Genomic DNA, 25,980 nt, shown 5'->3' with positions numbered 1-25,980 from the left:
ACACACACCTTTAATCCAGATCTCAATTCATTAAGACACACCCTACAATGTGCCAAACCCTCTGTTAGCATAAAAGGAGAGGCAAGGAGGCAGCTGCTGTCCTTTGCTGCTTGCTCTTGCCTTGCAGCAAGTCCTTTCCTTCCCTGGAGGTAGAGAATCATCTTTGGAATTCAAGCATAGACTGATGAATAGAGAACATGTCAGTCATCCAGGACTGAGTAAGTACTGGGTTCTTGCACTTTTCTGTCACAGGTAGCCTTTGTGGGATTAGTAGGACTGCAGCCCTAAGACATTATAATCAATCACTCTCCTTCATACAGAGAGGTCCATTCTATGTGTTTTGTTCCTTTAGAGAATCAAAGTACAGTTTTCAATATAAGAGTATATAATATGTTCCAAATTGTCAAAACTTGTGTGTAATTGTCTTACTTAATATTTAATCTAGAAAAGATGGAGTGATATAAGAAAGAATCCCTAGTACTCTAGACAGTCTTCTTTGAATCACAAAGGGCAATATATATATAGAAATTCAGAAAGACCAAAGTTTCTAACCTTATAGAAAAGGTAACAGATAGGAAAACGGAAACTAAAAATCTAAAATAAATCTGTAATTGTGACCCCAAGATTGAAGAAGGAAACAATCCTGTTCTTCTTTGCCTACAGGTAAACCTTCACACTCCCAACAGCAGACATGTCAGGAGACCTCACACCTGAGAGCAGAGGCTACACACAGATCACAGTCAAGAAATTCTCCTACAGAGACCATCAGCAACTTCTCTTTTTGCTTGGAAGGAAACTTGGGCAATGACATTGCAAGCCCCACTTTCTCACCAGGAGCCAATGACAAACAGAAATGAATTATGAAACTATACCTCAATGGGACCAATGAGGAAAGCAGGGGTTACCTGTCAGTTTTTCTAGTGTTGTGCAGCTCTCCAAAAAGCCCCGTGTGGGGAAAGTTCCAGTTTGGGATCATAAATGCCAAAGGAGAGGAATTCCAAATCATGAACAATCAAAGTGTTCTCAGGTTCAACCAAAACGAAGGCTGGGGTATCACAAAGTTTATTCTTCGAAATTTCCTTTTTTCCACTCCATGTTTGCTTCTCCCAGAAGTCAAACTCACACTCTGCTGTGAAGTGAGTGTGGTTCAGTACTAAATCAGCATCTCTGAACAGAACATGCAGCCAGGGATTGACGTTTCAAAGTGCAAACTGGTAGATGAGTTAGGAGAGCTGTGGGAGAATTCCCGCTTCACAGACTGCTGCCTGGTAGTAAAGGACCAGGAATTCCGGGCTCACAAGGCCATCTTAACTGCTCGCTCTCCAGTTTTTAGAGCCATGTTTGAACATGACATGGAGGAGAGAAGAACGAATCACATTGAAATTCATGACCTAAAACCAGAAGTCTTCAAGGCAATGATGGGCTTCATTTACACCAGGAAAGAACCAGATCTCCACAGCATGGCAGATGCTGTGCTGGCAGCTGCTGACAAGTATGGCCTAGAGCGTTTGAAGGTCATGTGCAAGTGATGTCTCCTCCAAATGCCCATTTGGCTCAGTCCCTAGTACATGTCCACTATTGGTATAGAAGGTCTTTCTGTTTATGTGTTGCTTTCATTGGTGAATAAAGAAACGGCCTTGGCCTTTTGATAAGGCAGAACTTAAGTAGGCAGAGTAAACAGAACTGAATGCTGGGAAGAAGGACAGACAGAAAACTACCATGGAGCTGCCAGAATCAAACATGCTGAATCTTTCCCAGTAAGCCGTGACTTCATGCTGATATACAGATTAAATGAAATGGGTTAAATCAAGATGTGAGTGTTAGCCAATAAAAAGCTAGAGATAATGAGCCAGGAAAAAAAAAGAGTGCCCTCTGCAGGGACCTCTCTGTGGAGAATGCTGCCCACACTCTCTTCCTGGCTGACCTCCACAGCTCGGTGCAGTTGAAATCTCGGACAATGGATTTCATTACATCTCCTGATTCCGGGGTTTTTCAGACCTCGAGCTGGAAGACAGTGGTCGACTCCTACCCCCACTTGGTGTCTAAAGTATGTGTCTCCCTGGTTTCTGGACATGGTCTTTTCCTGGAGCCCCCCTCAAATGCCTGAAGCAATCTTAGGACCCTGTCATTATTGTTACTTATGACACCTGTTTAGACTGTGGGCTCTGAGGCACATTTACAGATAATTTAGGGAAACACAGCTGATATGACTGGCTTCAACACCTCTGTAAATGAGTGAAGGTCAGGTAGGGGGAGGAGCGGCACTGTACTATGGTATACTCTATGCAACTCCTACCCTGTTCTTAGACAGCTTTGATTTTTGTCCAATCAGATGGATACTGGGATTCAGGGTTTTGCTCTTCCCAAGCTCATCCCGGTAAGGTTTCTTTGCATAAAACTGTCTGCATTGGATGAGCAGACCATATGATCAAGGGCTCAGAACAAAGGAAAGAATAAACATGAATGTTTATTTACAATGGAAGGGCAAGAAAAAGAAGACATTTTTCCTCCAAACTCAGCATGTGAAAGCTGGAGAGATGATGACTCGGTTGACAAAAGCAATAAGTATTTCTGCAGGGGACCCTTGATCACTTCCCAGCACACATGGGTGGCTTTAAACCATATATAACTGGGGCTACAGAAGATCTGAGTTCCTATTCCATGGGCACAGCCATCTCTGTAGACAAAACCTTACCCAAATAAGATATAAAATGAGTAAAATATTAAAATCAGTTTGTGGGTTCTAGTAGTGTTCCTGTTTGGTGAAGCCCATTTTACTCCCTCCAACTCTGCTGAACTGGGGAGGTTTGGCACAGTCCTCACTGCCACAGAGGAAGACACGCCCTCAGTTCTCTTTCTTGGCACTGACATTGGCAGATTGTATAACGGCCCATCATGCTCTTGTGAAAAATGAGACATGGAGGCCTAAAAGGAAAAAGGCAAGTGCACCTTGCAGTGTGTTGATTGACTCGGCTTTGAAAAATAACATTTATTGGTTCTGAAAAAGGAGAACGGGATTGATTCATTAAGAATTCAATCTTTTTCTTCCTGACCAGTTGTTCTGTCATTAGATATTGAGAATATGATTATTTATTCTCCTCTAATTTCTCTCACCTTCTATAGTGGTATTTTATTTGTATTTTAATAAATAAAGTTTGCCAGAATATCAGAGGGCAAAGCAGTTTTACTATTCTGGTATATCAGCCAGGGACTGGTGGCACACACCTTTTATCCTAGGACTCAGGAGACAGAGCCAGAGAGATCTCTGTGAGTTCAAAGTCATCCTGGGCTACTTGAGATTGAATCTATCTTACAAAAAAAACAAAGCTCACACAAAGGTAGGTGATCCCAATCTCTGGGATCACACCCCTTTAATTCCAGCACTAGGGAGGTTGAGGCAGCAGTTATATGGCTGCTTGGAGAAAGGCATATAAAGGAAAAGAGAGGAACTCATTGGACTGTGGAGTGTGGAGTCTTCAGCATTCATGGCGACAGGATCTCACCATTTATTCATTCTGAGGTATAGGTAAGATACAGTGGCTCACTGCTTTTCTTTTCTGTTATTCACATTGAACCACAATATCTGTCTCTGCGTTTTCAGTAATTGTGCTAATTCTTCCTTCTGTGCAATTGTCAGAAATTCATACTCTCTTAGAAACAGGGTCAATGCCTGGGTATTCATCTCTCCCACTCCTTTGTCTGACTCTCCTTGTTTTTCTTCTACAACTCTTTCCAGAATAGTGTGTAGTAGTAGATTTACAGTTTAATCCCAGCCAAGCTCCCTGTTGATTTAGTCATGAAAGATTGAAGATAGCATGTTCATGTTTATGTTGGTAGCCATGTTAATGTCAAATCACACCCTTTTGTCAAAAGGAATTGCTTTTGTAGAACCCTAAAATAAATCTAAAGCCTTTCTGACAACTCGAGGCCAATTTTGAGGCCTTTCAGCAGCAGTACCCCCACCAGGATTCAAGGAGTTAACAACTACACATGCACGTACTAATACCAAAATGTTTTGAACCTTCCATCATCTTTCTAAGTCCTTGTAAATATTCTCCAAATAAAACTCATTTATTGAATAGGTGCAAGATAACACTTAGGTGTTGAGTCAGTTCCTGATGTTTTGACTCTGTCCCTGGGAAAGGGGCACATGACCCTCAGATGCCCCCTCTTACCTCACCTGATCTGACAACCACTCTCCAGCCAATTATTGGTAATAGCCCTTTGAATAAGCCAATCATAATAGTTATAAAACAACCCCCTGAAACCATCTTTCTTTTGTGGCTTTTTGCTCTAAAAGTAGCCTGTACCAGCTATTTGCTGTCTTTCTGGCTTCTCAAATGCTGAAAGACCCTGTTATGACAGAATTAATAAAATCCTCATGCTTTTACATCAACTGTGGTGTGAGATGGTCTCTTGGGGCGACTCTTTCTGGTAGTTGGACTGCAGATCCAACACTTTCACATTTCAAACATAGTCAAGCCATTCCCAGTCATTGTGGAGAACATGTCTCACCATGAAAATTTAAAAAATCCCATGCCTACTGTAAAAAACCATAGTGTTCTAAAAGATGGAATAGGAAACATATATTATCTCAGACTTCTATATATGATCACAGACCAAAGTTAAGAGTGCATGTAAATAGCATTTTAATTGAGGGATTGTTAGATATGGGTCATACATGAGTATTATTACTCCAGAATCATGGCATTCAGATTGGCATATTCAAGAGTAAGATGCTCAATTTCTAGGAATTGAAACCCTATCTTAAGTGAAACAAAGCACAGTGTGGAATACAAAGGAAGGCTGAGTCCATATGTAGTAATGTTGAAGTGAATTTATGGGGTCAAGACCCATTGCAGCAATGGGATACCAAGGTTACCAACCTTGCAGTGTCCAAAAGTCATGTTTTTGGGATAGATATTATAAACAAAGGTCACCAGCCATTCAGGGTATACAAGAGCACAAAGCAAGTAGCAAACCTCCAGAGGTACAAACAACCTTGTCTTTAAAATGGATTACTGAGAAACCAATATGGGTTAAGCAATGACCTTTAACAGAAGATAAACTGCAGCCATTAGAACAGCTAGTATAGAAGCAACTAGATACTCACCATAATGAATCATCACCCAGCCCTTGGAATACCCCTATATTTTTTGCTAAAAAGAAATATGGAAATGGAGAAAGGTGACAGATATAAGAGCTTTTAGGAAGGTAATTCAACCTATGAGTCCTCTACAATCTGGAATTCCTCTGCCTTCTGTATTACTAAAAGGATGGTCCCTTGTATTTATTTATTTAAAGGATCATTTCTACACTATAACTTTACAAGAAAAGGATAGAGAAAAATTTGCCTTCACAGTGCCTATTTATAATAATTATCATCCTAGTAGGAGATACAAGTGGACCATCCTTCCAAAGGGAATGCTCAACAACCCCACCCTGTGAACCATTGGAACTAACACACAAGCAATTTCCCATGTCTATACTTTATCATTACATGGTTTGCATTTTGCTATCTGATTCAAACATAGATACTTTAGAAAGATTGTTTAAAGAAGAAAGTATTTCCTAAATGGGGATTAAAAATTACTCCTGAAAAATACAAAGAAGAGATACTGTCAATTACCTAGGTTACAAAATAGAGTTACAGAAAATTAGAAGACAAAAGGTACAAATTAGGAAATTGTTGAGTCTTAATGACTATAAAAGATTGTTAGGGGACATTTCCAGTCTACGACCAGCTGTTGGGCTAATACGTGACCTAAGAATTCATTTCAACACAACCTTAGAGGGTGACAAAGACTTAAATAATCCCGGGGAATTAATAACTAGAGCAGATAAAGTATTAACAGTCATTGAAAAAAATTACAGAAGGCACATCTGGATAGGATGAATCAGAATCTTAGTTGTATGCTAGTCATATTGCCTTCCAGAATTTCCCCTATAGGAATTTTAATGCTGAGGGAAGATATTATCTTAGGATGGATCTTTTTACCACATAAATCAAGTAAAAAATAAGCTTTATGTAAAATGTCTCTAAAATAATTATGAAAGGAAATTGAGACCTCTTTAACTCACAGATATAGACCCAGTAGAGATTATAGTGCCTTTTGCTGATGAAAATAAAGAATATGGGAAGACAGTGAACCATGACAATGAGTTTGTGCTATATTTTTTGAGAAATTAAGATAAATTATCCCAAAATAGATAGAATTTACCTTATAAAGAGAACTACTTGGATTCTTCCCTGAATTATACGTGACACACCAATAACTGAAGACTGTGCATTTTATAGTGATGCAAATTAATCAGGAAAAGTGGGTTACAAATCCAAAGATTCAAGTAAGGTGAAATAAGGCCCTCATAATTCTGTTCAAAGGCAGAATTATATGTTAGTCTCATGGTACAAAGGGATTAAAATTAAAATTAAAGAACCTTTCGATATAGTTATTGAATCAAGCCACCACCACCCGGCCTTGATTTGCAATATAAAAAAAGACTTGTCTTGCATACTTAAAATGCTGAATTTATACCAGATGATTCAGAATTGACTTTGTTATTTATATAGTTTCAAGGTATAATCAAGCATAGTCTTTGTTCCATATATTTAACACACTTCTGATCCCATGTGCATCTGCCAGGTCCTCTAGCACAATGTAATGTGGAAATTGATCAGTTAGTGATCAGAAGTGTGCTGAAAGCCTCCGAATTTCATAAGAAACATCATGTCAATAGCAAAGGTTTAAAGAAAGAGTTTTCTATTGCATAACAACAAAGCAATGTCCTACATGCTCATTTTTTATAACCAAATATCATTATCTGAAGGGAGTAACCCAAAGGATACTCAAAGGAATGAAATTTGGCCAATGGATGTGTTCCACTTTACAGAATTTGGAAAATTAAAATATGTAACCACATCATTAACACTTATTCAGGTTTTCAATGGGCACCTGCCTTGAGCTCAAAAAAGGCTGATTCAGTAATAAAGCATGGGCATTATTGGTATACCTGTACAAATAGTGACAGACAATTGTCCAGCATATGTGTCTAATAAAATGATACAGTTTTTTGCTTATTATAATATAAAGTATATTAAGGCATATCAAACAGTCCTACAGGTCAGGCAGTTATAGAAAGATCAAATTGGACTATAAAGGATATGCTAAACAAACAGAAAGTGATTGAAACTACCCCAGAAATATATCTCATAATGCTTTATTAACCTTGAATTTTCTTCTTTTTTCTTTTTCCTATTCCCTCCACAACCCTCCCACCCCACCCCCTCTAATCTTCAGAGAGGGTAAGGCACATTGTCTTTTCAAGGTCCAAGGCCCTCCCTATTATATCTAGGCTGAGCAAGGTATACATCCAAAGAGAATAGGATCCCAAAAAGCCAGTATATGAATTAGGGATAAAGCCTGGTGCCTCTGCCAGTGGCCCCTCAGTCTGCCTCAGCCATGCAACTGTCAACCACATTCAAAGGAACTAGTTGGCCCTATGCTTGTTCCTTCCCAGTCTGGCTGGTGTTGGTGAGCTCCCATTAGGTCATGCAAACTGTTTTGTTGGGTGACCCCATCATGGTCTTGACCTCCTTACTCATATTTTAATTTCTTCCACTCTTCAAATGGACTTTAAGAACTCAGTCCAGTGTTCTGATATGGGTCTCTGTCTCTGCCTCCATTATTTTCTGGATGAACGCTCTATGGTGATATTTAAGTTAATCATCAGTCTGACTATAAGGCAAGTCAAGATGGGCCCCCTTTCTCTATTGCCCAGGTTTCTAGGTGGGCTCAACCTTTTGGATTCTTGGGAATTTCTCTAGATTCAGGTTTCTGCTAACCCTATAATGACTCCCTCAATCAAGATATTTCTCTCATCTCTGTCCTTCTTCCATCTCAACCAACCCATTCCCTCAAATTCTCCTCTCACCTCCCCCTCTCCTCTCCTCTTCTCCTTCTACCCTCCCCTCTCCCCTCATCCCAATGCTCCAAACCCTGCCAGCCAATCCTGTCCTTTTCCAATTTCATGAATGGAAACTATCCCCAGAAAATGATTGCATAATTCTTTATTAACCTTGAATTCTCTTAACACCAATGGAAAAGGAACAACAGCATCAGAGAGACATTGGATAATAGAAAAAAAAACTTCTGAATTAAACCAGCCAGTGTATTTCAAGGATGTGTTGACCTCACAAAATGAGGAGATATGCTGTTAAAATAAGAGCAGCGGGGCTGCGTCCCCAGCACCCGGCCGCCCGCACAGCTAGCTTTACCCGAAATAATTACACGGAAACTGTATTCTTTTAAACACCACTTGGCCCAATTCTATCTAGCCTCTTCTAGGCTAATTCTCACATATTAATTTAGCCCATTTCTAATCATCTGTTTTGCACCTCAAGGTGCGCTTACTGGGAAGATGCTAGCCTACGTCCATCCTGGGTCGGAGCTGAATCACGTCTGCCCGGGAGAGCGGAGCATGGCGTCTCTTGAAGGCGTAAGTCACAAACAATGCCACACCAATTCGGGGTTATGATTATTAGGGTGGTATTTATTTAAAGGGGAAAAAACTTACAGATCACTGTCCCAGGCAACAGCCCTCTTCGCAACCAGGAAAGGAGTCTAGTCGCAGGCGGAGCAGGAAGTGAAGAGAGAGAGAAGAGGGAAGTGGCCGCTTTTTTAAAGGGAGAGAAACCACGCCCCAGTGGGCTGGTAACTCAGCGGTGATAGGCTGGAAGAGTGGAAGGACCTCCCGCAACACCTCCCCCTTTTGTTTAAATAAGAGAGTTCTAAACCTACTATGAAATTATATACAATAAGTACAAATATCCTATTCTAACTAGCTTAGGCCTTGTATAATAAATAACTTGGCCAAGTCATGAGAGAAAGTAACTACATTTATATAGTCTTCAACCCCATCAAAGATCTGAGAAGGGAAATAATGTTACCTGGGTAATTAGGAAGTTCAGTAAAACAACTTCCAAAACATGCAACAAATTACAGAGACAACTAGCTACCTGGGCAATCACCCAAAGTCACATTAGCAGCGTTGAAGCAACCAACTTTGGCTAAGGCCTAACATAACTGACATACCATTTTCTAAGGCAAGCAACTTTTCAAAACTATCTTACCCTGTCTTGGCAGGATATGACAGTCCTGTTTTATCCATTGATGCATGCTCTGTATCTTTGTCAGTTGTTGAGGTATGGGCATTTCTTTGCCCAAACGCCAGTTCTGCCAAAAAGAAAGGCTCCAGGTGGAGTGTCTTTGGTGCTCAACATTCTCTCGGGAATAGAGTGGTGTTGCCAGGAGCAATTGTGTCTCACTACCACAAAACTCTGAGTTAGATTAAAGGCCATTTTCTACAGCTCTTTGAAGAAGTTGAAGATTATCTATCTATACTGAGTATAATCTCTATATATCTAAAGAACCTGATTAGTCTATTATAAATGACAAACTTAGATGACTATTAGTCTATATAATTCTCAATATCTATCTAACTTAAAGACTAAGACAATAAACGACTGTGAAACAAATGAGGACAATGACCTCCAAATATAAACAATGTACAAATAAACATTGCAGTAGGTAAATATATATCAATACACAATCATTATATAAGTATCTTAATCAGAGGTAGAAATGTACACTGCAATATGGTAAATATATACAATATATATATATCAATACAATATATGTCAATACATAAAAAATGTTTTAAACAGAGGTAGAAACATGCATGCGTACAATAGTCAATATAATTTAACTTTGTATCAATATACAAGAATCTATACCAATGTATTTGTCTAAAAACAGTAACTCACAATTACAAATCTATTATCCCATCATCCCTCTTTTTTTTTTTTCAAAATGATCCCTGAGCGTATAAAATTCCTCCCCCAACCCTCAATCGTATACTAATTATAATCAACCCCTAAATGATGTCCCTAAACCCAAGGGCAAGTTTTATTGGGAAAGGGGACGTCGTCCTCTAGAATTACTTCCAGCTGTCATGGGGGCGACGTTCTTTCTGGGGGATCCTGTGAAAGTGAAATGATGGTTAAATTTCAAGATCAATGTCTTTTAAAATTGCCAATAGTCTCTGAGTATTTTGTGCAGGTCTGGCCAAAATGTTGTATAAGATGTGCACCATTTCAGCTAACCAAGTTGGAACTGTCTTGTGCAGCTGGTACCAAAAGCAGGTCTTGTAGTAGCGCTATCAGTATCATGACGTCATATCAACCAGGTGGAGTTGTTGTTATGGGGCCCCATCTTCTTCCTGGAAACTTCAAATGTCACTTCAGGAAAAACTCATTGTTCATTATGAAAAACTTAAACATTAATCATATAGACATATATAGACATATATATATATTCAATGAAAGACATGATAGATATATTCAATGAAAAGTATGATAGATATGAAGAAAAGCAAAGATGTTTTCTAAACTCATATTTCTTTCTGTCCCATATCATGGCTCTTGACATGAGACAGAAACTCCAGAAACTCTGGGTTTTTCTCTTACTAACAGGCTTGGAATTGGAGAGGGACTGAGCCAGAGTCCAACTTCAAAACCAGCTTTATAAATTTAGAAATATGGTTTAATATTACTTACACAATCCATTCAGTTGTCTTGATATTTCCTATTGGGCAGGTATTTTTCCATCTGTCAGTATCCAAACATCCAGGGTCCCTTGAATTTCTCAAAGATGAGTGTTTTCCTATGGAGATAAGAACAGAACCCTGCCCCCATTCTATGTTTTTCTTACCACCTGTATGAATATCATCATTGTGGATGAGTTGTCATTTCTCCTTTCCAAGAGGTTTCTCCTCTTCAAATCGAAACTTTATTAATTTTGATGGTATCCACAATTTTTCTTCTCCTGTGGAAACAAGAGCAAAACCCCTTCCCCAACGTAGCACATCTCCTGGCTTCCACTGAGAGGTCAGCACATCTTTGAAATAAATCGGTTGATTTAGTTCAGCAGACTTTTCCATTATCCAATGTCTTTCTGCTGCTGTCGTTCCTTTCTCATTAGCGTTAAGAAAATTCAAGGTTAATAAAGCATTATGTAATCTATTTTTGGGGGTATTTTCAGTCCCTTTCTGTTTGTTCAGCATATCCTTTATAGTATGATTTGATCTTTCTATAACTGCCTGACCTGTAGGATTATTTGGTATACCTGTAATGTGTTTTATATTATAATAATCAAAAAAGTGTTTCATTTTCTTAGATACATATGCTGGACCATTATCTGTCTTTATTTGCGCAGGTATACCCATGATGGCCATAACTTCCAATAAATGTGTGATTACTGAATCAGCCTTTTCTGAGCTCAGGACCTGAATACGTGTCTATGGTGTGGTGTACATATTTTAATTTACCAAATTCCATAAAGTGGAACACATCCATCTGCCAGATTTCATTTCTCTTAGTACCCTTTGGGTTACTCCCTGCAGGCAACGGTGTTTGATTATAGAAAGAACAAGTAGGGCATCTCTTTATAATGTCCTTAGCTTGTTGCCAAGTAATGGAAAATTCTTTCTTTAGGCCTTTACTATTGACATGATGCTTCTTATGAAATTCCGAGGCCTGCAACACACTTCCAATCAATAATTGATCAATCTCAGCATTGCCTTGGGCTAGAGGACCAGGCAGACCTGTATGGGACCGGATGTGTGTTATGTACATTGGACAAAGCCTGTTCCTGATTATGTCTTGTACCTGGATAAACAATGAAGTCAACTCTGTGTCATCTGGTATAAATTCAGCGGTTTCAATATGCAAGATAACTCTTTCTGCATATTGTGAATCTGTAACTATATTAAGAGGTTCTTTAAAATCCCTTAGCACCATAAGAATGGCATATAATTCTGCCTTCTGGACAGAATTATAAGGGCTTTGTTCCACCTTACTCAATTCATCTGACTTGTAACCTGCTTTCCCTGATTTATTTGCATCAGTATAGAACGTACGGGCTCCAGTTATTGGAGCATCACGTACAATTCTAGGAAGAATCCAAGAAGTTCTTTTTATGAGATTAAGTCTATCACTTTTGGGATAGTTGCTATTAATTTCTCCCAAAAAGTTAGCACAAGCTCTTTGCCACGGTTCATTGTCTTCCCATAACTTTTTTATTTCTTCAGTAGTAAAAGGCACTATAATTTCTGCTGGGTCTATACCTGCTAGTTGACGAAGTCTCAGCTTACCTTTTATAATTAATTCAGAGACCTTTTCCACATAAGTTTTTAGTTTTTTACTTGGTTTATTAGGTATAAATATCCACTCTAAAATAATATCTTCCCTCTGCATTAGAATCCCTGTAGGAGAAATTCTGGAAGGCAATATGACTAGGATGCAGCTAAGATTTGGGTTCACCCTATCCACATGTGCCTCCTGTAATTTTTCCTCAATCATTGTCAGTTCCTTTTCTGCTTCAGCTGTCAGTTCTCTTGGACTCTTCAAATCTTTATCACCATCTAAGGTTTTGTTTAAATGAACTATTAGATCAGGTGTTATCCCAACAGCTGGTCGTAGACTGGAAATGTCTCCTAACAATCTTTGGAAGTCATTAAGAGTCTTTAACTGGTCTCTCCTAATTTGTGCCTTTTGCGTTTTAATTTTCTCTAACCCTATTCTGTAACCTAGGTAATTAATAGAATTTCCTCTTTGAATCTTTTCAGGGGCAATTTGTAATCCCCACCTAGGCAAGACTTTCTTTACTTCTTCAAACATCCTTTCTAAAGTATCTTTATTTGAATCAGATAATAAGATGTCATCCATGTAATGATAAATGATGGACTTGGGGAATTGTTTACGAATTATTTCCAATGGCTTACTTACAAAATATTGGCACAGTGTAGGACTATTGAGCATACCCTGTGGGAGGACAGTCCACTGATATCTCCTATTAGGCTGAGAATTATTATAAGTAGGCACTGTGAAGGCAAATTTTTCTCTATCCTTTTCTTGTAACGGTATAGTGAAAAAACAATCTTTCAAATCAATAACTATAAGAGGCCATCCTTTTGGAAACAGAGAAGGCAAAGGAATTCCAGATTGTAGTGGGCCCATAGGTTGAATTACTTTGTTGACAGCTCTTAGATCTGTCACCATTCTCCATTTACCAGATTTCTTTTTTACAACAAACACAGGAGAATTCCAAGGGCTGGTTGATTCTTCAATATGGTGAGCATCTAGTTGCTCTTGCACCAGCTGTTCCAATGCCTGTAGTTTATCTTCAGCTAGAGGCCATTGTTTGGTCCATATTGGCTTCTCAGTTAGCCATTTTAAAGGTAGGGCCATTGGTACCTCTAAAGGTTTGGTATTTGCTGTATGTTCTTGTACAGCCTGAATGGCTGGTGACCTTTTTCCATAATACCTCATCATATCCTTCCCAGAATTATGAGTTCCTGGAAATACAGGAATGTTAATCTGGGTATTCCATTGCTGTAGCAGGTCACGGCCCCATAAATTTATGGCAATATTGGCTATATATGGCCTTAGTCTTCCTATTTGCCCTTCGGGCCCTATGCATTCAACCCATCTTGTGCTTTGTTTTACACGAGATAGGGTTCCAATTCCCAGGAACTGAACATCTACCTCTTGAAGAGGCCAATTCGGATGCCAAGATTCTGGGGTAATGATACTTACATCCGCACCTGTGTCTAATAAGCCTTCAATAGAAGTGCCATTTATACAGACTCTTAGCTTTGGTCTTTGATCGTTAATAGAAGTCTGCCAAAATATACGTTTACTCTGTCCTATTGGGTTTTTTGACTCATCCTCCACACGTAATTCTTCATTTAGACCAGTATTACTTTTTACAGCAGAAATTGGAGCTTTTAATTTTCTTGGTGAGGCACGTTCTCCACTGTGACTGGGAATGACTGGGCCACTGTTGGCTTGGGGGCCTGCGAGAGGCCCCCCAAGGAGTTTCCCGATGATATCGGATTGCCCCGTCTGTCTGTTGTTGACCTACATTCATTGGACCAATGCCTGCCTTTACCGCATCTCCTACATATACCTGAAGGCCGAGGTCTCCTATTTTTGTCATTCCCAGAAGAGATATTATTCCTAGAAATTCTTTGCCTGCAATTCCTTTGCAAATGTCCTAATTTACCACAATTAAAACACCTGGCAGTTTGATGTCTCCTCATTGCTTTGGAAATCGCTTCTCCTACCCAAGATTCATCATTATAGCTAAACGTCTCAACATTCATCGTATGCTGAATCCATTCATCCATAGGTGCTGATCTAGACTTTAAAGGCCCAATTATCTTTTTGCATTCTATGTTTGCATTCTCAAAAGCTAGAGATTCAAGAAGTATTCGTCTAGCTTCTGGGTCTGTTACCCCTATGTCCAGAGCCTTAATTAATCTTTGCAAAAAGTCAATAAAGGGTTCTCTCTGTCCCTGCCTAATTCTGGTATATGATTCAACCCTTTTTGCTGGATCTTGTATCCTATTCCAAGCATTTAAAGCTGCTTGGTGACATAGACACAGTACTTCATCGTCATAAAGAGCTTGGACCTGTGGATCAGCATATTCTCCTGCACCAAGAATTTGATCTTGGGAAACCTCAATACCTTTTGCTCTTCCTTGCTGTTCCATATGTTTGGATTCTTCTCTGAAATAAATTCCGAACATCAAGGAAGGTCCATTATCTAAAACTGCAGACACTAACTGATGGAAATCATGGGGAGTAGCTCTAGCATTAGAAGCCCAAGTCCTTATCATTTCCTTTACATATGCATTGTGCAAGCCAAAATTAACAACAGCTTGCTTAATTTCTTTCAGATCATTCATTGCTATTGGCGTCCATCTAGCTTCTCTGACTCCCTTTGAGCCTTTAGAAGTTGATGCTTTTTCAGAATTAAGTATAGGGTATGTCGCTAGAACCCTGGGTAAGCCAGTTCTAATAGCTGGTGGAGGCCTTGTATCCTGTCCTTGTGCCTCCTTCCTCTGTTCACCAGCTGCAATAATTTCTCCAATCTTTTCAAATCTTTTTATCATTGTCTCTCTTAAATCCTGAATCTCCTGACCTGTATATATTTCCAGTGATTTCACTGAGGTATCAATTTTTTGGTCCCCATTCTGCACCTGTGATTCCAAAGCTTTAATTTTTTCCTTCAAAGATAACATGTCCTCCTTAAACTTTTCTTGTATATCATGTAGATTCCCATCTTGGAGGTACATTCTGTCTGTTACCTTATCAAAACTTTGTGATAAAGTCTGAACGTCAAATTCAACAGCCTGAACCCTTTCAGGTAACTTTCTAATACCCTTGGATATGGAATCAATTTTGTCTGTCATAGTATCCACTTGTTCAGATAACCTCTGATTTTCAATAATTTTAATCCTGTCAATTAGTTGTTCATTATTAGTTCGTAAAGATTCTATCATTCTTAGGAGTGCCATATTCTTCTGTTCATTATTAGTACGTAAAGATTCAATCGTTCTTAGTAGTGCCATATTCTTCCTTAATGATAGAATATGGAAAAGAAAACTGAAGGCTAGTAACAAGCAAATTAAGGTATCCCCATAATCATATAAACCTTGTATGATGTAATTCATTGTATTAGTAAATATAAATTTACTAATCCATTGTATTAGTGAAAACAAAGCAGTAAAATTTGCGTTAGAAACAAAAACTGCAATATTACCTATTATCCAGCAGGTGGCGCTGTTGCAGAGTCGCGGTGAAAACATGGTCCTGTTTCAGTGCCTTAGTAGATGTTAAAAACTGGAAAATGCAAGTTTCTCAACAAAATAAATCTAATTAAATCAATTCCTGAGACGGAACAAGTCACCCTGAGGGGTTGCAGCTTTCAGCAACCACGTGCTCTGGTTTGTGCCACTTAAGAACTGTACTTGCAAGGGAGATTTAAAAATGACTCAGAAAAGAGCAAACCAGGCGGCCAGAGACTGCGCGGGCCTGTGGAGTTTAAATCCACGTGGGGAGTCCAAGGCCTCTGGCGGCTGAGGAAGGAGGGGCTCCCGCCAAGCCCGCGGCTGCCAAGCTGAACTTGCACCCGCCAAGCCCGCAGCCACCAAGCCGAACTTGGGGCCGCCAAGCCGAACTCGCGGCTGCGAGTGGGGAAAGGAGAGGTTCTAAAACCAAACGTTCGGAGCCAAAATGAAGGCGTAAGTCACAAACAATGCCACACCAATTCGGGGTTATGATTATTAGGGTGGTATTTATTTAAAGGGGAAAAAACTTACAGATCACTGTCCCAGGCAACAGCCCTCTTCGCAACCAGGAAAGGAGTCTAGTCGCAGGCGGAGCAGGAAGTGAAGAGAGAGAGAAGAGGGAAGTGGCCGCTTTTTTAAAGGGAGAGAAACCACGCCCCAGTGGGCTGGTACCTCAGCGGTGATAGGCTGGAGGAGTGGGAGGACCTCCCGCAACAGTCTCTGTCTGAGGTGTCTTACCTCACTTCCTCTCCTCCCAGCGTTCTGTTCTGTTTACTCCACCCACCTATGTTCTAAGCTATGAGCCCAAGCAGTTTGTTTATTACTTAACCAATGAAATCAACAGATTGATATATGACACTCCCCCATCAATGTGCAAGGTTGGGGAAGGAGTTTTACTCTTGTTTCCACAGGAGGAGAAATGCCATGGATACCATCAAAACTAACAAAGATTCAGTTTGAAAAAGGAAAACCTCTTGAGAAAGAGAAATGGCAGCTCATCCATAGAGGTGACAATCACACAGGTGGTAAGAAAACCTCATAAATGGTTTTCTTCTTGTCTTTGCAGGAAAATACTCATCTTCAAAGAGTCCAGAGTCATTGAACATCTAGGTGCCTAAAGATGAAAAGATAACTATCCAGAAAGGATCAACAAGCAAAGAGAAATCTGACTTATGATTCTGTATCATCTACATGGTAAAATTTGATTGTCTGACATGTATAAATCTCTAATCAAAATCACAGCTGGCTCTAGATTTGGACTTCGGCTATCCTTTTCTAAATCCAATCATGTTGTTAAAATATAAATTCAGAATATCTGTCTCATGTCAGGTGTTATCTGGTAAGGGACAGAAAAAAGATAGGTTTTAAGGAAATATTTTAGTTTTCTTCACACCTATTTTGTCTTTATCATATCGTTCATTGAATATATGTCTATATGAATAATGTTTAAGTTTTCAATAATGAACAGTAGATTTTCCTGCAGCAATTCTTGAAGCATCCAGGAAGAAGAAGGGGTCCCACAACAATGACTCCAACTGATTGATATGATGTCATGATGCTGATAGCACTACTATTTTTGGTACCAGCTGTGGAAATGATGTATCTTCTTACAATGTTCTGGCCAGAACTCCAAATAACAATCAGAAAAATCCTATTGACTACTAAGAGACCATTTGTAATTATATGAAACAGCAATCTTGAGACTTAACCATCATTTTACTTATACAGGATCTCTTAGAAAGAATATATCCCCCATGACAGCTGGAAGCAATTCTAGAAGATGATGCCCCCTTCCCTAGAAAGTTTCTCCTCGTGGTTATGGACACTATTTAGGGTTTGATGGAGGTTGGGTGGAAATTATGTAGTCATAGAGATCTCAAAAAAAGGGAAAACAGAATGGGATAATAGGTAGATGAGTGTGAACTTACACTAACAATAATAATAGCAAATAATACAATGAATACTTGTGAGTTACTATTTTGGACAATTTACATTGGTATAGACTTTTGTATATTGATACAAGTTCAAATTACATTTGTTATATTGAATATGCTTCTATTTCTGTATATAATATTTGTACACCTATGCAAAGTTATTTTGTCAGACTGTATGCATGTATGTTTCTACCTCTGTTTAAGACATTTCATGTATTGATGAAATTTTAGGAATATATTTATCACATTGAATTATGTATTTCTACATCTGATCAAGATATTTATACATGGTTTACATTTGACATCATTGTCCTCCTTTACTGCACAGTTATTAAATGTTGCTTAATATTCTGATATGAAGCCTTAATCTTTAAGTTATATAGGTATTGAGTATTTTAGGACAGTAGTCACTCATGTTTGTTATATTTTAGACTAATTAGGTTCTTTAGATGCATAGAGATTTTATTCTGCATAAGTAGGTAATCTTCAACTTCTTCAAAGATCTGTTGAACATGGCATTAAATTATTTTGGGTTCTGCTGAGGTGAGACACAATTGCTCCTGGAAGCACTGATCTATTCCTGAGGGAGTGTTGAGCACCAAAGATACTCTACGTGGAGTTTGTTTTCTTTTTTGCCCAACTGGCCTTTGGGTAAGGTACTGCTAATGCCTTCATCACTGACAAAGTGCACGATGTCCAGACTGGACAAGCAGTATAAAAGAAAAATGACTGCTAACACTTGCCAAGATAGGGTAAGACTGTTCTGAAAAAAAATCCTGCCTCTGAAAATGGTCTGTAAAGTTCTAGAGGCCTTAGACAAAGTTAGTTGCTTCAACATTGCAAATGAGACTTTGGATGATTGCTCAGGCAGTCAGTTGTCTCTGTCATCTACTGCATATTTTGGAAGATGTTGGATTGTACTTCCTTCCCATTCAAGGAATGTTATCTCCCTTCTCAGGCCTTCCATGGGGTTGGAGATTAGATAGTCACAGTTACCATCCTCTTATGATCTACCCAAGCCATTTCCTATACAAGACTTAGACTCCTTAGGATAGAATGTGTATTAAAACATTAGGATATGTTCCTTGCTTAATATTGCTTATGCTAGTTGTATTTCCAACTTTATCCTTGCTATCTGTTCCTAGTGTGCTGTGTGACAATGATTTTACCCTGTAAAGATTTGTTTCTTGTACTTGTTTAATAAAATGCTGGTTGGCCAGTATCCAGGTAGAAAGTATAGGTGGTGCAACCAGACAGGAAGCAGAGGTGGGACAAGGAGAACAGGAGAATTCTGGGAAGAGAGTCAGTCTTCAATGATCATGCAGACACAGAGGAAGCCAGACACAGAGCAAGCAAGTTATAACTACCTCGCCGATAAAGGTACTAAGCCACGTGGCTAACGCTGACAAGAATTATGGGATAATATAAGTTATAAAAGTTTATAAGAAGCCTGAGCTAATAAGCTAACCGTTTATAATTAATGTATTGCTCTGTGTGTTTCTTTGGGATGAAATGGCTGTGCAAATGGGTAAGATAAAAACCTCTGTCAACACTAGTGAATATAGTTTTCTATTGGGTTTGGGACTCTCTTATTTAAACAAAAGGGAAAGGTGCTGCGGGAGTTCCTTCAGCCACAAGCCATTAAGATACCAGCCCACTTGGGCATGATATCTTATACTATAAATGCAGCTGTAAAGCATGCAATAACTCTCTTGCTTCCAGTTTTCTCTTTCTTCTGCTAGATTCATTTCCTGATCCCTGTTTTTACAGAGGACTGTGTTCTCGGACCATGATTTGTAAGCCTACCCCTAAATAAATAACCCTTTATTATACATAATTCTGAGCTAGTGTGGAGTTACTTTGTAACTTTCAGCATCACCTATCTATCTGAAATATATCTCTCTATATCTAGAAATCCTAACATGTCTATAACATTGATTATTATAAGTGACACTCTATTAACCTTTGTTTCTTAATTATAAATTGCATTTTCATATAAGCTGCACAAGCACAATACTTTAATAAAGAGCAGAAACATATATATATATATATATATATATATATATATATATATATATATATGTGTGTGTGTGTGTGTGTGTGTGTGTGTATACCAATTAAATTTCTTTAGCATATCCCCCTTGAAATGTAAACAAACATTTATAAACAATCATTTAGTTAATTTGGGCATAGTTCTCTCCAAACTGTTTCCTGCTTGTCGTCTGATGAAATAATTTTTGGGGGTGTTCGGGGCAACCTTTCAGGAGGTCTTGTTCCTTCTAACCACATTAGTCTGGAAGGATTCCACAGCTTCTATTCTTCTGCAGAAACTAAAAAAGATCCTCTTTTCCAAAGCAATATATCCTTAGACCCAAGTTTTGAAGACATATACCATTAAAGTATACATATTGGTTACTTAGTTCCTTCACAGTCAAAAAATTCAAAGAAAGCACAATAATATATATAATCCAGACTTTCTGTATATATTACATCTTTACATGACTTTTATCTTACTTTATTATTTTTTCTACAAATTTAATATTCATTTTAATATATTTATTCCTTTAATCTAGGACTATCTGTACTCTTTTATATATTGTACTTACTGTTTTTTTTATTCCTTTCCTCTCTCTTTCCCAAGCCTACATATATTTTTTAAACACACTGTGTCTCACTTGAGGTCTTTTATGTCTGAATCTGTCCTATTGTCTATCTGGAATCCTTTTCTGTCTTAGAAAGCTTTTAAAATGCTAAGCAGCTCAGTTGCAGTAACCCTGGATACTGATTCTGTCTTTATCTGCTTTTCAAAATGGCAGAGGTACCATTACTGCCAGCTCTGGGACTGCCAGGTAGGAGCTGCACTCACCACTTTAACTCTGAGAAAGAGCATATGGCACATAAACCCATTTTGTTTGAATAATAGCTAAATCTTCCATGCAACACACTGCATGGCCTGGAAATATCTCTGTGTATGGTGTCAGGAATCTGCCATGCTTGTACACACATAGTAGACCTGATTCTGCTGCCTGCAAGGAAGAGAGCACTGAGCCATGGGCATGGTCTCAGCTATTTTTCTCCAGACCCCTTGTGAGCATACAAGCACCCAGGCTCACAAACCCCATTCAAATGCTTGGCCTCCTGAAAGTGCCAGAGCAGTTTGTGATGCTGTTTTGAAAATGTGTGGCTTTTTTTGTCTCTTCTGCTGAATCAGTAAAACCTCTCTTAAAGGAACTGCAGCATGCCACAAGCAAGCAGAGTCCATTAAAAAATGTGGCTAAACTTTCAATTTTACTGTCTAGAGTTCCTTTCTAAGACCCTTCAGGTTTTATGAGCATCGAGCTATAACACATTGGAGAGCCAATCTCTTATAGGAGGCAACTTGTTTTTTCCTAGTTGCCCAGATTCCTGAAATAACCACTTAGAAACTGTATTAATTAAATTGATGCTTGGCCTATTAGCTCTAGTTTTTTATTGGCTAGCTCTTACAACTTAATTTAACTCATTTCTATAAATCTGTTTATTACCACGTGGTTGTGTCTTACTGGTGGTTCCATCTGGTGTCTGTCTCTGGTGGGGTTACATGGCTTATCAATGACTCTTCCTACTCTCTCTATATATGTCTTTCAGCCTGGCTTTACTCTGTTAAGTCATTGACTGAAAGCAACTTCTTTATTAACCAATGGCAATAAAACTTATTCACAGCATATATCACCTCCCCTCTTCTGTTTAAATAAATAGCAAAGTATTAACTTTAACATAGTAAAATTACATAGAAGAATTATAGTTATAATATTTATGTCTACTTTATCTTTTATCATAACTAAGGAAAACTATAATTATACCTATTTATTCTTCAAATCCATCAAAGACCCTAGAAAGATATCATATTACCTAAGTAAACAGAAAGTACATTGTAAAAAACATCCAAAATTCTAGAATTGACAGAGACATATCAATATCCGGACAGTCACTGAAAGTTCTTCTGTAACATTGCGGGCACCCATCATCAGCTTAGTGGTCCATAGTATCCTGCAGACTTTTCCATGAAGCAAGAAATTTCAAAGACAGTTCCACCTATATTGGCAGCTTGTTAGTCACTTTCTTCTGTGTCCTGCAGAATGTCTGGCAGACTCTTTCATGAAGCAGGAAACACAAAGGACTGTCTCACCTTTACGCAAGTTCAGCAGTCATTTCTCTGTGGGCCCTACATGTCTAATTCATCAAGCATTCCAGTGAAGAGCAGTTTTTTCTCAAATGAGGAACTATGCTGTATTGAGATTCCAAGTGGGCTGGTGGGTAGTCAGAACAGATTTTATGAGTCCATTCAGCGCCTGACAGTCTGAGTGAAGGGGAAGTGCTTGGAAGGTTCCTCTCCTGTCTCTTGTAAACATCCCTCCCCTGTCCCTGCATAGACGCTGAGTGCTGAAGTTTTGAGGGCTAGGGGCCCAACCAGACGGTTCCTCAGGAACAGGTGCGGGAAGTAATTCCTCCAGAGGAGGAGTGGGAGGGAAAACATCATTCTGGGTATCAGGAAGAACGGGAGGTGCCTGAATTCTGGATTTTGTTTGCTCCTGTAGAGGAAAGAGAGAAGACAAAATGCTCAGAGGGGGTTGGGGGCAGCCAGCATAGCTGCTGCCTCTTCTTTCAGAATGAGAGGAGCTGATGATGGCCATGGGGCCGGTACCAGGTTTTGAATTCCTGCAGGTGGTTACATGTTGCTTTATTTTATCAAAGACAAACCATCATACAAAACCAAAAATATAAAGAGACAGACACAAACTCAAATCCAGAAGCTGGTGCATAATAGCATACAGTATTAAGACTCTCTGTGTATTTTCCATCTTTGTTCGTTTTATTTTAACCTCTATTTCGTTTTATTTTACTTTTAACTTTTTGCTTTTTGAGACAGGTTCTCTGTATCTTTGACCTGAAGTAACTCTGTAGACCAGGCTGTCTTTGAACTCTCAAAGATCCGCCTGTCTCTGCCTCCCAGGCATTTGGGATTAAAGGTGTACACTACTATACCTTGAACTCACAGAGATCTGTTTGTCTCTGCCTTCTAGGCACTGGGATTAAAGGCATGTGCTACCACACACAACAACTCTCTTCCTTTTTTTGTTTTTTATTTTAAGAACTTCAACTTTTAGTCTGCATATATTTTTAACACACTTCAAACCATTTAGAAATTTTTTTTGTCTTTGACTCTCTCTTTACTGTATATCTCTCTTTTTCTGACCACACGAGTCTTTAATTTACCAAGCAATATCAGTAGGATTAAAGGAGTGGCTTTGCCAGCTAGATCCAGTCCATTCCTTAGCTTTCCAGCCTCATGGCGGATATACAGGCTGTAGCCATGTTTACTGCAACAACTGTATGGCATTTCAAGGTCCCTGCCAGCAAGTGAGCTACAACAGACAACACTCAAGTCCTCTCTCTCGGTAGCCGGCCCTCCTGCCTCAAACAGTCAGAGTTTGCCCTGGCAGGATGACCCAGAAAGCCGGCATTTTTAAACGGCGCAGCTTTTTTCCTGCTATGGCTGAAAACCGAAAAGCATGCGTTCAGCTTTTCATCAACTCCATTTAAGTGTTTCGTGGCAGGACCTCTTAATGAGCTGCAGGATTTGCAGCTAAAGCTGAGTCAGGAAGCTTCTCTTAGATGAGGCACTTGCTTGCCTCTAGCAAGCAGAGTAGACCCGAGAACACAGAGAGTCTAGTTGCCATCAAACAAATTGTAGCACTTTACTCCAAATGCTCTATTCAAAAGCTCTGTCTCCCGCAGGAGCCAGACAGAGATCGCAATGGCGGCACAGCCCCAGGAAGTCGCGCTTTAAAATGACACAGCGTTTTTTCTGCTACTGTTGCCGAATCAGGGAATCTCTCTACAGCACGCCACCAACAAACAGCAAAAATCTGTGTTAAACTCTCTCTCCCTTATTTTTAAGCCTTCTCAGGTTTTTTAAGTGGGTTTAGTCCATCACGTGGGGCGCCATATGAAGTAATAAGGGCAGCGGCGAGGCTGCGTCCCCAACACCCCAGCCGCCTGCCCGGCTAGCTTATGCCCCGAAATAATTACACGGACACTGTATTCTTTTAAACACTGCTTGGCCCATTCTCTTCTAGGCTAATTCTCACATATTAATTTAGCCCATCTCTAATCATCTGTGTATGGCACCCCAAGGTGCGCTTACCAGGAAGATTCTAGCCTAGTCCATCCTGGGTCGGAGCTTCATCCCAGGAACGGGGCATGGCGTCTCTCTCTGAGGCGTCTGCTCCCGAGAGAGCTGTGGAGTCTCTGAGCTCACTTCCTCTTCCTCCCAGCATTCTGTTCTGTTTACTCCTCCCACCTATCCTTTAACCAATAAAATGGGCCAGGGCAGTTCCTTTATTAGCCAATGACCTTCCTCCATCAAGACTGGTCTATGATGTGAGTTCCAAGCCTGTGTAAAAACACTCTTTTTCAGGAACAAAGAGCATGAACTCAGATCAAGCTTAAAGTTGTTTTTATGTCTTGTGTTTAACTATACAACTAAAGATATTCTTGAGACTGGCTTAGGAGGATTGCTATATACCAGAAAGTCATTGTAAACAATAGTTCAATGTTCCATCTAGGAATATATCACAACAACTATGTTTTCTCTACATGTAATAAATGTGCTATTCTAAATGGCCCTACTTGACTTGGGCCCACATGGGAAAATTTAAGCAGCAGAAATGCTGGAAGATTGATTGGTGTGTCCATGCATACCAAATGACATCTTGTCCCCTAAACAAAAATAAAAAATAAACAAAACTCAATAACATTCCAGATTTAAAGTCATTCCCTTAAATATGACCTCTTCCCCAAAGGACAGATTCTGAGGCTAGAAACATTGGTGTCCTCCTGTAAATTATATTCAGGAGGCAGAGGCAATCTGCAGTGGCAGCCTGGAATACACAGGGATTTTAAGCAGGCCCTGAGAAACTATTTCATTTGAGTAGAGACTGATCTTCTTCAATTGCTTTGTCTCTAAAAGCCAAACAAACAAAACTTAAGTGAAAGGAAAAAAAACAAAGCATCATATGAGCATAATTTTTAAAACTACAGTTGAGCAGAGACCCATTGTCATTAATGAGAATGTGTATTTAATGAATAAGATGTAGTTGTTAATAACAGGAAGTGGCCTGATCTTAATTGTATCACCCATCCCCATTGTCCAGATTGAAGGTGTGTGTCTTTATTCTTCAAATTCCTCATTTGAATTGGATCTACCTACTACTGTGACTTCAGCAATGAGTTTTCACAGGTGTGTTCTCTGTTTACGGGTTTAATTAATTCTAGATATAGTAAAGTTGACAACCAAGATTAGCTATCACAAGTGTGCTTTTTCTTTCCTGCCCTTGATTTCATTGAGGCCCACTGTCTCAGGATGACTCCAGCAAACTTTAATGGTGGTCTTTCCCCTGCCCTTCAGATGATCCTACCTGGACCTAGTCTTCTAGATCCATCTAAATGTGTGGTTGATGAATATCCTAAATCCTTCCCAAGTCTATCACTTTGATTGACCAGATTCACCTTCTCAATAGCCCACACACTACATCCTCCACTGGTGGGTTCTGTGGGTTAATCCTTGCAAGTGGCAGGCTTATTTTACTGGTCCTTCAGAGTGAGAGATTATTCTCATTTCCATGGGATGCAGAATACACTCCACAGAACCAGAATGGGAGGGGTTGGGAATAGATCCCCCTCTGTAGTGTGATGAACGATGTGCTATGTAGATGTCATCTCTCACTAGCTAGTCCTGTTTTGGAGAGATAAAGGAATATATACATTGATTCGATCAGCTCAGCCATTTCCAGTCTGGTGTTTGTGTAAATCTGAGTCCAAAACTACTTATCTGCCAAAGTAAGATAATTCAATCATTTGGTTTTGATCCCTTGGTTTTTTTTTTTCATACCTCTGGTAGGTTTTGTGCAGATGGCTAACTAGTAGCATTGGTGACTGTTTACCAAGTGTGCTCAGGGTCAGGGTAGTAGGTATCCTCTACCTCTCGTCTACCATTTGAAGGGTTTGTAGTTGATCCCTTCAACACCCCTTGTTTCCGTAAAAGTTACTCTAAACTGTGAGTCCTGTGCTCTGATGGGCATGCTCCTGGAGGCCTGTGTGACTTCTCACTAAGGAACTGAGGACCCTGGGGAAGAAGGCTTAGGCTTTTTGCATGAAGTTTCACATTAATGAAGTGTCACGGGGGAGTGTTTCTTTTTTTCCCATTGGTGGGGACCTCACAGGATAACCGGTCACTCCCAAAAGTTATTCACACATGTCTTTAACCATAGGGGGATGTCCTCCTACCTGAGAAAGCCACTGTTCATTAACA

General features: G+C 39.4%; 1 pseudogene; it reads left to right on the top strand.

Moving 5' to 3' along the window:
* Positions 1 to 860: 860 nt before the first annotated feature.
* LOC121437777 lies at positions 861 to 2,107 on the top strand (annotated as a pseudogene).
* Positions 2,108 to 25,980: the final 23,873 nt, after the last annotated feature.

This window comes from Microtus oregoni, unplaced genomic scaffold (assembly GCF_018167655.1).
Source record: "Microtus oregoni isolate MIOR12 unplaced genomic scaffold, Mior012 000054F_ref0000373, whole genome shotgun sequence".
NCBI lineage: Eukaryota > Metazoa > Chordata > Mammalia > Rodentia > Cricetidae > Microtus > Microtus oregoni.
The sequence above is the reverse complement of the archived record's forward strand: the minus strand, read 5'-3'. Positions and strand labels throughout refer to the sequence as shown.